Source organism: Mustela nivalis, assembly GCF_964662115.1.
Source record: "Mustela nivalis genome assembly, chromosome: 9".
Lineage (NCBI taxonomy): Eukaryota > Metazoa > Chordata > Mammalia > Carnivora > Mustelidae > Mustela > Mustela nivalis.
In genome coordinates, this window is record NC_139028.1 from 51878666 (window position 1) to 51891709 (window position 13044).

The 13044-nt window shown below is 37.8% G+C and overlaps 1 long non-coding RNA gene across 5 annotated transcripts in view; it reads right to left on the reverse strand.

Moving 5' to 3' along the window:
• The window catches only part of LOC309873461, a 67152-nt gene that overhangs the window by 41962 nt on the left and 12146 nt on the right, over positions 1-13044 (reverse strand). Inside the window, exon 1 of one of the 5 annotated variants that reach the window (XR_014316371.1) lies at positions 2485-2564. The exons of the other annotated variants lie outside the window; for them this stretch is intronic. This is a non-coding gene — a long non-coding RNA (uncharacterized lncRNA). Of the gene's footprint in view, positions 1-2484; positions 2565-13044 lie in introns of those variants that run through there. 5 annotated transcript variants of the gene reach the window in all.

The following is a 13044-nucleotide window of genomic DNA, read 5'->3' on the forward strand; positions in this document are numbered from 1 at the left end:
CCTAATAAATTTTTTTTTGGTGTTAAAGCTCAATTTTTTCTTTCATTTTCTTTCCTCCTTCCATCTTCTACTCTTACCTCAATAATCATTATTCACTGTTGAAAATGTAAAGCATCTTTTCAAGGGTAAAAAGAAGACTTAAAAGGAAATGAATTTAAACCTTACAACATAGTACTCAATATATAACAATAGATGGAAATATGGTAGAGATTAGTTATAAAAATGAGGGAAGATTTTTAAAAACCTAGGCTTTCTGGTAAAACAGCTGTGCAGTACTTTTCAGTGTAACAGATAAAGCAGTTTGAAGTTTGAGGTTAAAAGTCACATTTGGCTAGTTTACCTTTCTTGGTACTCTAGGAAAAGGTTCTAGAGCCCTTAAAGGTATACTATTAATGAACTGTGTAAAGTGCAGGAGAATCATTTAAACCAATTTCAGAGAATAAAACCCAGTGTACTTAATTAGGCCATCTTGGAGAATATAAGCTTATTATCTGAGAAACTGCTACTGTATTCGTATGCTAGGGTTAATTAACAAGTTCCCTTTTCCTATAAAACTTGTTTGGGTGCCTTCGGCTTCGACAGGTCAGATGGAAAGAGGATCATATTTGGTGTTGGGAGTAGAAAAAGAAGATGATGCTGGAGATAAGGTCAGAACTTTCTCTTTACTTTGCCCAAGAGAGAACAACCTATGAGGACTTTAATAGATCCCCTCTGTTGGGATTAGGGAGAAGTGAGAAAGACAGAAAGCTACAGATAACAGTGGCTTGAATGAGATATAAATGCCTTTCTGTCTTTCGTAAGTGAAGTCTGGAGGTACAGAGTCCAGGGTTGGTAAGGCAATTTTATAATCATCAAGGACCCAGACTCTCTTTGACCTTGTTGCTCTCCCATCCTCAGTATGTGGCTTCTACCTAGTGGCCCACAAATACTGCTGGAGCATCAGCCATCACATTTGATTTTCAGCCCCAATGAAGAAGATAGAGATGAAGAAGGCTGCATGATCTCCCCTTAAGGAAATCTCAAAGGACAATCCTGCTAACATCTCATCAAACAGAATTTAATCACATGGACATAATCAACCACAAGGGAAGGTTTTTTGTTTTGGGTTTTCTTTTGGGGTGGCTATAAACTGAGCTAAAATCAAGGTTCCTTCAGCAAGCAAAGATGAGGGAAAGGATATGTGGGACTGACACAAGTGTTCTTTTCCTACCACGAATGCCAACCACTTGGGCTTAGGCTGCATGAGTTTGCCTGAAATCCCTTTATCATCCCAATCTGGACTAAAGTGTAAATAAATAGCTGATGTTTCTCGTCCAAGAGATGGGGAACTTGAAAGAGCTCATATCCTCCTCCTACAATTTGCTGGGAAATGCATCTTAAAATGTGGTTCAGTACTAGATGTAGGTTGCTCCTTGTGGAACTGCAAAAGAACTAAAACTCAGGATAAAACTCTATAGCATAATCATCATTTCCCTAAATACACGAAACTAAATTTAAATGTTATTAAAAATGGCAGATGGGCCAAATAACCATATTCCAAGCTGGTATGAACCTGTGTGCCCCATGAGATTTTTCTGAGGGAAAAAAAGCCCCATGCAGTTAATCTAAACAAGGAAAACATCTTCAAACATTCTGTAATTTGTTTTCTGGCAAGGACCCTGGGAATAATAGTGGAAGCCAGATAAATTTGAATAAACTGAATCTTCATTTCAAAAAGATCACGGAAGAGTCAAAGTGAAGCTCCAGATGCCATGGTTAAAAATGTTAAAACAAGATCTAAGGGTATCGAGATGACTAAACTTCAAAAAATGTTAGTTAATCATATAATTGGTTACATGAAATAGAGGGAGTACTATAGTCTCAATGAATCTATTTTACAATTAATTAACAAGACATTATATTAACTTCCCTAGCCTGTTTCTGCCCCCCCAGATTAATCATTATTGGTTTGACAAACATTTACTGAGTGTTTACAATGTTCCAGGCATTGGGCTAAGAGCTGAATAAAACAACCTGTGTCCTCAAAGAGCTCAAAGCTTGGTAGTGGCAAGTTATTTGTAATTTTCATCCTTACCAATAACAGTATCATTGTATTCTATCATTTTAGAATTAAGAATTTGGGATTAAGGGGCGCCTGGGTGGCTCAGTCAGTTAAGTGACTGCCTTTGGCTCATGTCATGATCCTGGAATCCGGGGATCAAGTCCTATATTGGGCTCCCTGCTCAGAGGGGAGTCTGCTTCTCCCTCTCACCCTCCCCCCTCTCCTGCTTGTTCTCTCACTCTCTCTCATGAATGAACAAAATCTTTAAAAATAAATAAATGAGTTGACATTTAAAAACTGGGAAATTGTACAAAGATAGTAAAAAAGAAAAAAAGAATTTCGGATTAAGAGACATGGCTGGTCCATCAAGAACAAAATGAAAGAGCTTAGGCACTTAGCACTCAGAAAACATCCATTTGAAGTTCAGCCCTGTCACTTATTACCTGTGCCCTGGAGCAGATCACTTAATCTTTCTTAATTTCGGTTTCTTCCTCTGAAAACTGAGGATGTCTCAGGATTGTTCCGAAGATCAAATGATAAAATGTAAATGTTGTGCTTGGCCATAAAAGGTACTCAAAAGCTGGTTGTAATTATTATAATTATTATTAATTATTACACTATTTTCAAGGGTGAATTGGTTCTACAAAATGCTTTGGAGAATGAACATAATTTCATGCATACATGAAGATATATGTATATTTTTGTCTAGCCAACATATGCATACATTTAAGAGTAATATGAATTGTTTTATATTATGAAATATCTCTTATGTTTACTTAACATTTAAAAAAAAAGATTTACTTATTTGAAAGAAAGTAGACGTGAGATATAGAGCACAAGTAGGGGTAGGGGCAGAGGGAGAGACATGCAGACTCCCTGCTGAGCAGGGAGCTTGAAGTGGGGCTCGATTCTAGGTCCCTGAGATAATGACCTGACCTCAAGAGAGATGCTTAACCAACTGAAACACCCAGGTGCCCCTACTTTACATTTTTTGATGGAAAATATATTCACTGTATATTCTCTCACTTATATATTCACTCACTTTACTCAGTGAGATGGGTGTTTTTAAAACATTACAACTATCCTTCAAAGTAGTATCATTATTATCATCCCTATTTTACAGATGAGATAACTGAGGCATAGATAGGTTAAGAACTTGCCCAAGGTGACTTACAACTAAGTAGCAAAGTTGGGATGTCAACCCAGTTACCAAGTCTCCAGAGTCTGTACACTGTGTCACTACAAGTAACTTAATTCTTTTTTTTTTTTAAAGATTTTATTTATTTATTTGACAGAGAGAAATCACAAGTAGATGGAGAGGCAGGCAGAGAGAGAGAGAGGAGGAAGCAGGCTCCCTGCCAAGCAGAGAGCCCGATGCGGAACTCGATCCCAGGACCCTGAGATCATGACCTGAGCCGAAGGCAGCGGCTTAACCCACTGAGCCACCCAGGCGCCCCAGTAACTTAATTCTTTAACCCATGAATCCTAGATGGGACTAGAAAGAACTTCCCAACATTTAGTGATTGACTTTTGGCACAGTAGTACAACCAACCCTGCCACCCACGCAAGATGGCCCTGACTTAAGCCCTGTGTTTTAGAAGGCCCCACATATAAGAAACACAAAAAATAAATCTATTAAATAGCATATGGGCACGTCTGGCACTTGAGATCTGGTGCTAAGCACTGGCTCATGTGTTCTTAAACAACTACTTTCTTGCTTAACTGCATTCAGGCCTCAGGGCAATGCTTCTTTACATCTCTTGTCATATGTCCTTGAGTTAAAATGCACCTGTGCCTAAATGCTGTGAAGTCTAATGGATGTACTACCACCAAATTTGGAGATGAGCACCAGCAGTTTGGGTGGATTTGAATAGCAGAAGCAGCTAGAGAGAAGAAAAGACTAACTTTTCATTTCCTTCCTCTTAGCATGCGCGAAAGAGATTTTTACAGAGTGTGGTATCATTTTTCATTGTATCCAGCACCCATTTTCTTGCTTTTCTTCACATTTTGTGTTTTCAGAAGTACTCATGAGTTAGTATATTATTTGCAATAATTAAACAAGATTGCTGAGAGACAGTCTGCAATATAAAATATTTCATGCTGCTCTTGAATGTGTGCACATGTAGGCTAGACATAACACAATATGCATGAAGCATGATATCAATTCTTCCCTTAGGCCAGTAGACAGTCAATGCAAGGAACAAGAATAGTTTTGATTTTATTAAAATATTAAGATATTTAAATAGAGGGGTTCCTGGGTGGCTCAGTTGGTTAAGCACTTTACTCTTGATTTTGGCTTAGGTCATGATCTCAGGGTCGTGAGATTAAGCCCTGCATCAAGCTCTGTGCTTAAATAGATGGAAATAAATTTAAAATTCTTTCTATAACTTTGAGCTAAAATTTTGATACTCAATAATTATATTTTTTCCTTTTCAATTTTAACAATTTGAATCCTTTAGAAAAGTCATTTTTAAACATAAAAAATATTTATTCCAGTTTTATTGATATATAACTGGTATATAACATTGCCTATGTTTAAGGTATACAACACAATGGTTTGATAAATGTACATATATACACAATGTACATATATTACCACAATGAATTTAATCAACATCCATTACCTCACATAGTTACAAATTTATTTTTCTTGTGATGAGAACTTTAAGATCTACTCTCTTAGCAACTTTTAAATATACAATACAGTATTATTAACTATAATCACCATGCTATACATGATATCCCCAGAACTTACATATCTTATACCTAGAAGTTTGTACTTTTGACCACCTACACCTAAAAATAATGTAATTTTTCAGTTTTTTATATTTACTTTACATTTTTTTGATGGAAAATACATTCACAATTTGAATATTTTGACTATAATTACATTTGTTTTTTAATCTTTTAGAGAATTAAGAATGAGCACAAGTTTAGGCCAAGACAGAAACAGAAAATATGAAAGTGAAATTCAGAAAAGAAAAAATATCTGTCAAGGTAGAAGGATAGGACATACTTTTTCACCCAAAGTTTGAGAGCTTGATATGTAACTTTTAAATATGTAGACACATGATATGGGGGCCTCTGTGTATGGCCTCGTTCCACCTCCACATTGTTAGGGGTGGGACTTTCCAGCAGAGTTTACACACAGTTGCCAAAGCAAGCTCTTTTTGGCCTAACTGGTATTTTAGCCTGTCTAAAATAACATAATTAGATCAGTATCTTCCCAAATAGACTCACAAATTAAGAAACTGGGAAAGCAAATTAATACCAAAAAATCGAGAACATTTCTGAAATATGAATAACTTGAAGACTGCATGATGGATTTAGGTGTTTTAAGTATGACATGATTTCCATTAGGAAAATAGTCCACGTGGAAAATGTACTATGTTCTAAAATAAAGAATGATTTCGGACACAAAATAATCTTCAAGGAGGAAAATCATGTCAAATAGGTTTTCTTAAAGAGAAAACCTATTGACTTGGTCAGTCAATAAATGTGTAGTGATGCTTGGGGCGCCTGGGTGGCTCAGTGGGTTAAGCCTCTACCTTCGGCTCAGGTCATGATCCCAGGGGCCTGGGATCGAGTCCCGCATAGGGCTCTCTGCTCAGCAGGGAGCCTGCTTCTCCTCTTCTCTCTCTCTGTCTGTCTCTCTGCCTATTTGTGATCTCTCTCTCTGTCAAATAAATAAATAAAATCTTTAAAAAAAAATGTGTAGTGATGCTCATGTAATGTACCCCAACATGGTTAGACAACATTGAGAGGAGGGTGTTTACAATCTAATTGAAGAGATAAATGATATATACTTGGAACAATTAGAGAATAGATCATAAAAACTGTGAACTGTGGGGTACAAACAACTATTATGGAGCATCAAAGTAGAGAAGGACTGATGTAATCTTGAATCATCTGACGGGTAGAGGTTCATAGAGTGGCACTGGAATGAGGCCCATAATATAATCCCTGGAATGTGTCTGCCTCATGACCCTGAGAGTGAGGGCCTTCTTAAATTTTGTGCCCCTGGTTCCTCTTTGACCTTACACTAGTCCTGGCCCTGGCCAAGCACATTCATTTCTTTTTCCTAAAGTCACTAGGGAGAGGAAGTATGGAGGCAAAGAAGAGGCCAGATGTGTTACTCTAGTAGATGTCTCTGCACATAGACAGAGGCTAAGGGAAAGGCTCCTTTCCCTAGAAAAGGTCATAGAAGTAGTTTCCTGCCAAGACTATACAACCAGTACAGGCTAGATCCCAGGACTCCTGATTCCTGTTCATAAAAAAGATGATATGATGCAGCTTTGAGTAATCAAAATGTCTCCTAGAGCACTCAATTACCCAAGTACTTTATTATCACTACTATTATCATCATTATTTTGCCTTCATGACTCTTTTAGGTGACTTAAGTAAATTATATATTTAAACTATATAAAAACTCATATAGTGTGTAGTAGAATGAATGGTGACCCTTCAAGAAGATAAGTCCATATCCTGGAGACTGTGAAAGTGAACTTATTTGGGAAAAAAACTCTTTGCAGATGTAATTGTATTAAGGATCTGGACACGAGATCAATCTTGACTCTCTGCATAGGTTCTAAGTCTGGATAAGTATCCTTGTAAGAGACACACAAAGGAGAGACAGACACACAGAAAAGAGAAGGTCATTTAAAAATGGAGGCAGAGAGAAAACAGTATGGAAGTTCTTCAAAAAGTTGAAAACAGATCTACTCCATAGGGTAGTTTATTATTAATGGTTATGCAGCAAAGTCCACAGTAGCCAAACTACGGAAAGAGCCTAGATGTTCACCAACAGATGAATGGATAAAGAAGATGTGAGATATATATATATATAAAATATATATTATGCAGCCATCAAGAAAACCACCCCAGGGGTGCCTGGGTAACTCAGTGGATTAAAGCCTCTGCCTTTGGCTCAGGTCGTGATCTTGGGGTCCTGGGATTGAGCCGCGCGTCGGGCTCTCCGCTCGGCGGGGAGCCTGCTTCCCTTCCTCTCTCTACCTGCCTCTCTGCCTACTTGTGATCTCTGTCAAATAAATAAAATCTTTAAAAAAAAAAAAAAACCTAAATTATCTTGCCATTGCAATGATGTGGATGGAACTAGAGGGTATTATGCTAAGTGAAATAAGTTGATCAGAGAAGACAATTATCATATGATCTCACCAATATGGGGAATTTGAGAAACAAGACAGAGGATCATAAGGGAAGAGAGGGAAAAATGAAACAAGACAAAACCAGAGAGGGAGACAAGCCATAAGAGACTCTTAACTTCAGGAAACAAAACTGAGGGTTGCTGGAAGGGACAGGGGTGGACGGGATAGGGGTGCCTGGGGATGAACACTGGGGAGATTATGTGCTACAGTGAGCACTGTGAATTGTGTAAGACTGATGATTCACAGACATGTACCCCTTAATCAAATAATACATTGAATGTTAATAAAAAGAAAAAAAATGTAGGCAGAGAATGGAGTTATGCAGTCATAAGCCAAGGAACACTTGGAGCCACCAGAAACTGAAAGAGGCAAGTGAGGATTCTCCCTTAGAGTTTTTGGAGGGAGTACAGCCTAGTCAACACCTAGATTTCAGACACCTGGTTTCCAGAACCGTAGAAGAATATGTTTTAGGCCACCAGATTTGTAGTAATTTGTTACAGAAGACCTAGGAAAACTAATACAAGGGCATATATATATTTTATAAGCCCTGTATTAGTTATCTATTATCCCAAAATGTAGAGGCTTTAAAGCATCTCACGCAGTTTCTGTGGGTCAGGAATTTGGAAACACTTTAGCTGGGTAGTTCTGGCTCAGGATCTCTCCTGAGTTTGCAATCAAGATGTTGGTCAGGGCTTCTGAAGCCTTGGCTGTGGTGCCAGACAGAGGATCTGCTTCCAAGATGGCCCACTCACAAGGCTGACAAGTTAATGCAGGCTGGTGGCAACAGGCCTAAGTTCTTTGCTACGTGGACCTTCTGCTGGAGTTTGAGTGTTCTCATAACATGGTGGCTGACTTCTGCCAGTGTGAGAGAGCTGAGAGAGAGTAAAGTGGAAGCTTCAGTATTTTTTATACTTTATGTGCTGACAGGTCACATACCATCACTTCCCCAATAGTCTATTGGTTATACAGGTCATTCTTATTCATTCTGAAAGGAGATTATACAAGGGCACAAAATCTAGAAGGTGAGGATCTCTGAAGTCCATCTTGGAAGCTGGTTAGGACAGGTCACAGATTTTTCAGGGTACACAGGGAGCCAGAATATTTTCTACACAGTCACCTGAACCATGTATATTTGCAGCCATAATGCTCAACTATAAAAATGCTTTCTGCAGTGATGAACTTGAGTTATTACAAGTTGTTCAAATATTCAGATCCATTTACTTTCATATTTTAGGCTGAGCCATATGAAATTTTTTGTTTTTGTGAGTAAATAATTATCCAAGTTGAGTGATTTTCCGATTTCAACCTACTACTTATAAAGGTGGAACTATGAGGCAAAATACCTTAGATTAATTTTTAAGAAGTTATAAATAAAAGCCACTTTTCTTTCATATCATTAGTTAATCTAATCATAAATTTCAATGAATTAGAATAAACTATCCTTCAAGCACTCTGGTTATCTGAAGTGTTACGATAACTTTGATGTTCCCATAAAGTTTTTAAGAACCAACGGATCTGTGAGGGCAATGTATCAGTGTGATTTTATGAAAGTAATTTAACATCCCTGGGGCCAATTTCCTTTATCCAAAAATGAAAGAATTTGATTAGATGCCATCTAAGTAGACTTACTGTGTAAAATTTTCTGAAAAAAAGATTTTAATTATTTTTTTGTCAGAGAGAGAGAGCACGCACAAGCAGGGGGAGCAGCAGGCAGAAGAAGCAGGCTCCCTGCTGAGCAAGGAGCCTGACGCAGGACTCGATTCCAGGACCCTGGGATCATGACCTGAGTCAAAGACAGATGCTTAACTGACTGAGCCACCCACGTGCCCCTGTGCAAAATTTTTTAACATGTTATGCTGTGTGTGAGCCACTAGCAGTTTCTTTCTTCAACTCATGGTAAGAAAAACTGCATATTTAATTGAGTTGTAGAAAAATATCTTTAACCAGATATGCTTATTCATTAGCATACATTATTTATAGTTAAATACAAGGTCCATCATGTTTTTGAGTTGTCCAGAAAATCTTCCTTTCTCCTTTGTTCTCTAGAAAGCATAGACTGCCCTTCAGTAAATCAATTTTCTTAATTTGACTTGCTATATTTGACAACATTTTTTGGGTTCACATATTTTTTCTTGTGCCAAGTACTGCATTTTTCATTTCCCACAGAATCAGGACAAACTGTACATCCCCTGCTGTGTCCAGGGCAGATCTGGCTAAATGTCAACTATGTTAATTGGTATAGAGAAAACAGCAGCCCTATTTTTATCTGATTAAAAATCCCCACAAACATTCTCCTCTAAAATAAAGCTATGTCAGTACAAAGTGATTTAATTATAATATAAAGTTTGGCAGATGTGTCCCTCCTGCCTTCATTTTACTGTAGCATGCAGAAATGCAACTGTTTCCTGGAATCTTTCAGTATCTAAGATTTTAATTCCACTTTTGGAGGTTTGGAATTTGGTACTCAAAACTTACTCTGGACTGCCAACTGGAATAAAATATCTTTGCTTTGAAGTGACATTTTTAAACGGAAAATTTACAGAACACTCTATAGGACTTTATTGAAAAGGTAGTTTGAAATATTTTATTCCACTTTTGAAAAGTCTCCATCTTAACAATTGCCCCAGGATGAGCAGATTATGTAATATAATTGCTTTAGTTAATTGGGGTGTGGGAGGTGTGGGTGTAAAAGAATAAAAGGTAATGAACTTTGATAAATTTATATGAGCAATAACAAGATACCTGTGAAAACTTAATTTTATCAGAGTGACTGTATCTTCAGTGCTCTTTCAAAATTGTATGCTGCCTCTTTAATGTTGGAATTCCTCAGGATTCCATCTCACTCCAGGGAGCTTACTCCCAGGTTAACTTCATATACTCCATGATTTGCCAACTACTTATACACTCATATTGTTTGGATCTGTAGCACTAGTTTATCGAAAGCCATATTAATATCCTTTGGTATACTGGACAGCTCCATTTGGGTATCTTCTGAGCACCCCAAAGCAGTATGTCCAGTCTTCTGGTTTCTTGTCCCATCTCAACATTCCAATGTAACAAGCAGAAAGCTGGACCAACTGAGAAATCAACTCTTTTTATAACTGTCTGAGAAGTGAGGTTAGAGGGTAAATCTTCCAGTTTAGACTAAAGAATGACCAAAGGAAGGGGGACTGAGAAATGAAGCAACCATCCTACTGATACGCAACATAAACAATTCAAGCTCTTACTGTTTTAACACCAGCTTTAGACTCGTTGTTACCAGACCACAAACTGATTTAACTGTAACTGTGCTCAGACTCATATGTTCTAGTAATTGTAGGGTGTTTGCTCCCCCTCAAAACTGGCAGGACAGGTGAACACAGAGAATCACAATTTACAAGGGCAGAACCCACAAGAAACCATCACAGAAACCAGTCCCAGGGTGCAGAAACCTAAACTCTAATTGACAAATTGCTGGAGGCTCAGTGTGGACAAGGTATGGGGGAGGTTCCCACACTTTTGCTAGTTCAACCTCTGGGAGCTCTACCATGCCATCTTAGTAAAGACTAGAGAAAATTCCTTGGTGTTTCCAGCAGGAGAAGGTGGAAGGGACTGTTTCAATATATGCCAGAGCATTCTGTTCTTAGGAGGAGAAACTACTTCAGAGATTAATCTGCAGCAGTTTTATAAGAGGCTAAACTACTGGGGAGAAAAAAAAAAAAAAAAAAACAAAGACAACTCCAGCCCCCTCTGTTTACCCTGTTCCATCTAAGGAAGAAAAAAACAAACCAAACCAAACCAAAAGCAATACTAAGGAGCAACGTATTGAATAGGAAAAGATATTTGCAAATGATATATCTGATAAGGGATTAAAATCTAATATAGAAAGAATTTATACATCTTAACACCAAAAAAAAAAAAAAAAACCCAAATAATCTGATTAAAAATCGGCAGAGGAGGGCGCTTGGGTGGCTCAGTGGGTTAAGCCGCTGCCTTCGGCTCAGGTCATGATCTCAGGGTCCTGGGATCGAGTCCCACATGGGGCTCTCTGCTCAGCAGGGAGCCTGCTTCCCTCTCTCTCTCTCTGCCTGCCTCTCTGCCTACTTGTGATCTCTGTCTGTCAAATAAATAAAATCTTAAAAAAAAAAAATCGGCAGAGGACCCAAAAAGACATTTTTCCAAAGAAAACATACATACAGATGGCTAACAGATACCTGAAAAGATGTTCAACATCACTAATCATCAGGGAAATGCAAATAAAAACCACAAGATATCATTTGCAGTGAATGGCTAGTGAGATTGGCTAGTATAAGAAAGACAAGAATCACAAGTATTAGTAAGGATGTAGAGAAAAGGGAACCCTGCTGCACTGTTGGTGGGAATGCAAACTGGTGCAGCCACTGTGGAAGACAGTATGGAGGTTCCTCAAAAAATTAAAAATAGAAATACCACACAATCCATTACTTTCAATACTAGGTAAAAAATGAATATACTACTTCAAAAAGACACATGCACTCCTATGTTTACTGCAACATCATTTGCAATAGCCAAGTATGGAAACAACCAAAGTGTCCATCGACAAATGAATAAAGAAGACATGGTATATATACACAACAGAATATAGTCAGTCATAAAAAAGAATGGAATTGTGCCATTTGTGACAACATGGATGGACCTAGAGGGCATTATGCTAAGTGAAATAAGTCAGACAGAGAAAGACAAATACCACATGATTTTACTTATACGTGGAATCTAAAAAATAAAACAAGTGAACAAACAAACAAAAGAAGAAAGACCCTCTCTAAATATAGAGAACAGATTGATGGTTACCAGAGGGGAGGAATGTGGGGGGATGGGCAAGATGGGTGAAGGGGAATGGGAGGTACAGGATTTCCAGTTATGGAATGTAGAGGTCACAGGGATGAAAGGTATGGCATAGGGAATATAGTCAATGGTAATGTAATAGCATGGTATGGTGACAGATGGTAGGATGGTCGCTACACTTGTGGCAAGCATATCATAAAAATAGAGTTGGAGAAGCACTATGTTGTACACATAGTACATGGTAACTAATGTAACATTATGTACCAACTACACTTCAATAAAATACAACAACAACAACTGGGAAGCACTGGTGAATTTCACAATCTATGGGCACAAGCTCACCCAAAGACAGAATGAAACACAGCACTACTAAAAAAGCCTATTGATCATAAAAACTGGATTTGTTAAAGTTGCTGATAAGGGGAAGCATCCCCTTATATCAATAATATCTCAAAAGCAGGTAGTTAGGGAAAGATACGGGATTTGGGAGGGGATTGGTATTAATCATAGGGTGTCTTTATAGTAGATGTTATTAGCTTGGGGAGGGATTTGATAAGAACTTATAAACTAAGTGAATTACTAGAACATATGAGTCTGAGCACAGTTACTGTTAAATCAGTTTGTGATCTTGTAACACATGAGTCTAACGCTGGTGTTAAAACAATAAGAGCTTGAATTGTTTGTGTTACGTATCAATAGGACAGTTGATCGTTTTTAATTTTTGCTTCATTTCTCAGTCCCCCTTCCTTTGGTCATTCTTTAGTCTAAACTGGAAGAAAGACCATTTTTCTGGGAGGATGATCAATTCAGATCTGCACTGCTATTTAATAAGTCTCAGTAACGTATTGAGATTTTCATAGTAGTCTTATTATCCTCTGTAAATATCAGGTCTTCTTATTCTTTTTGTTGGATAATCATTTGTAAATCATCTAGTGTAGCAGTGGCTGTGCAGCAGAATTTTAAGACTCTAAAGATCATATATCTGGTAACTGCAATGCAGACAGACACTAAGACAAAAATGATTGGAGTTTACAA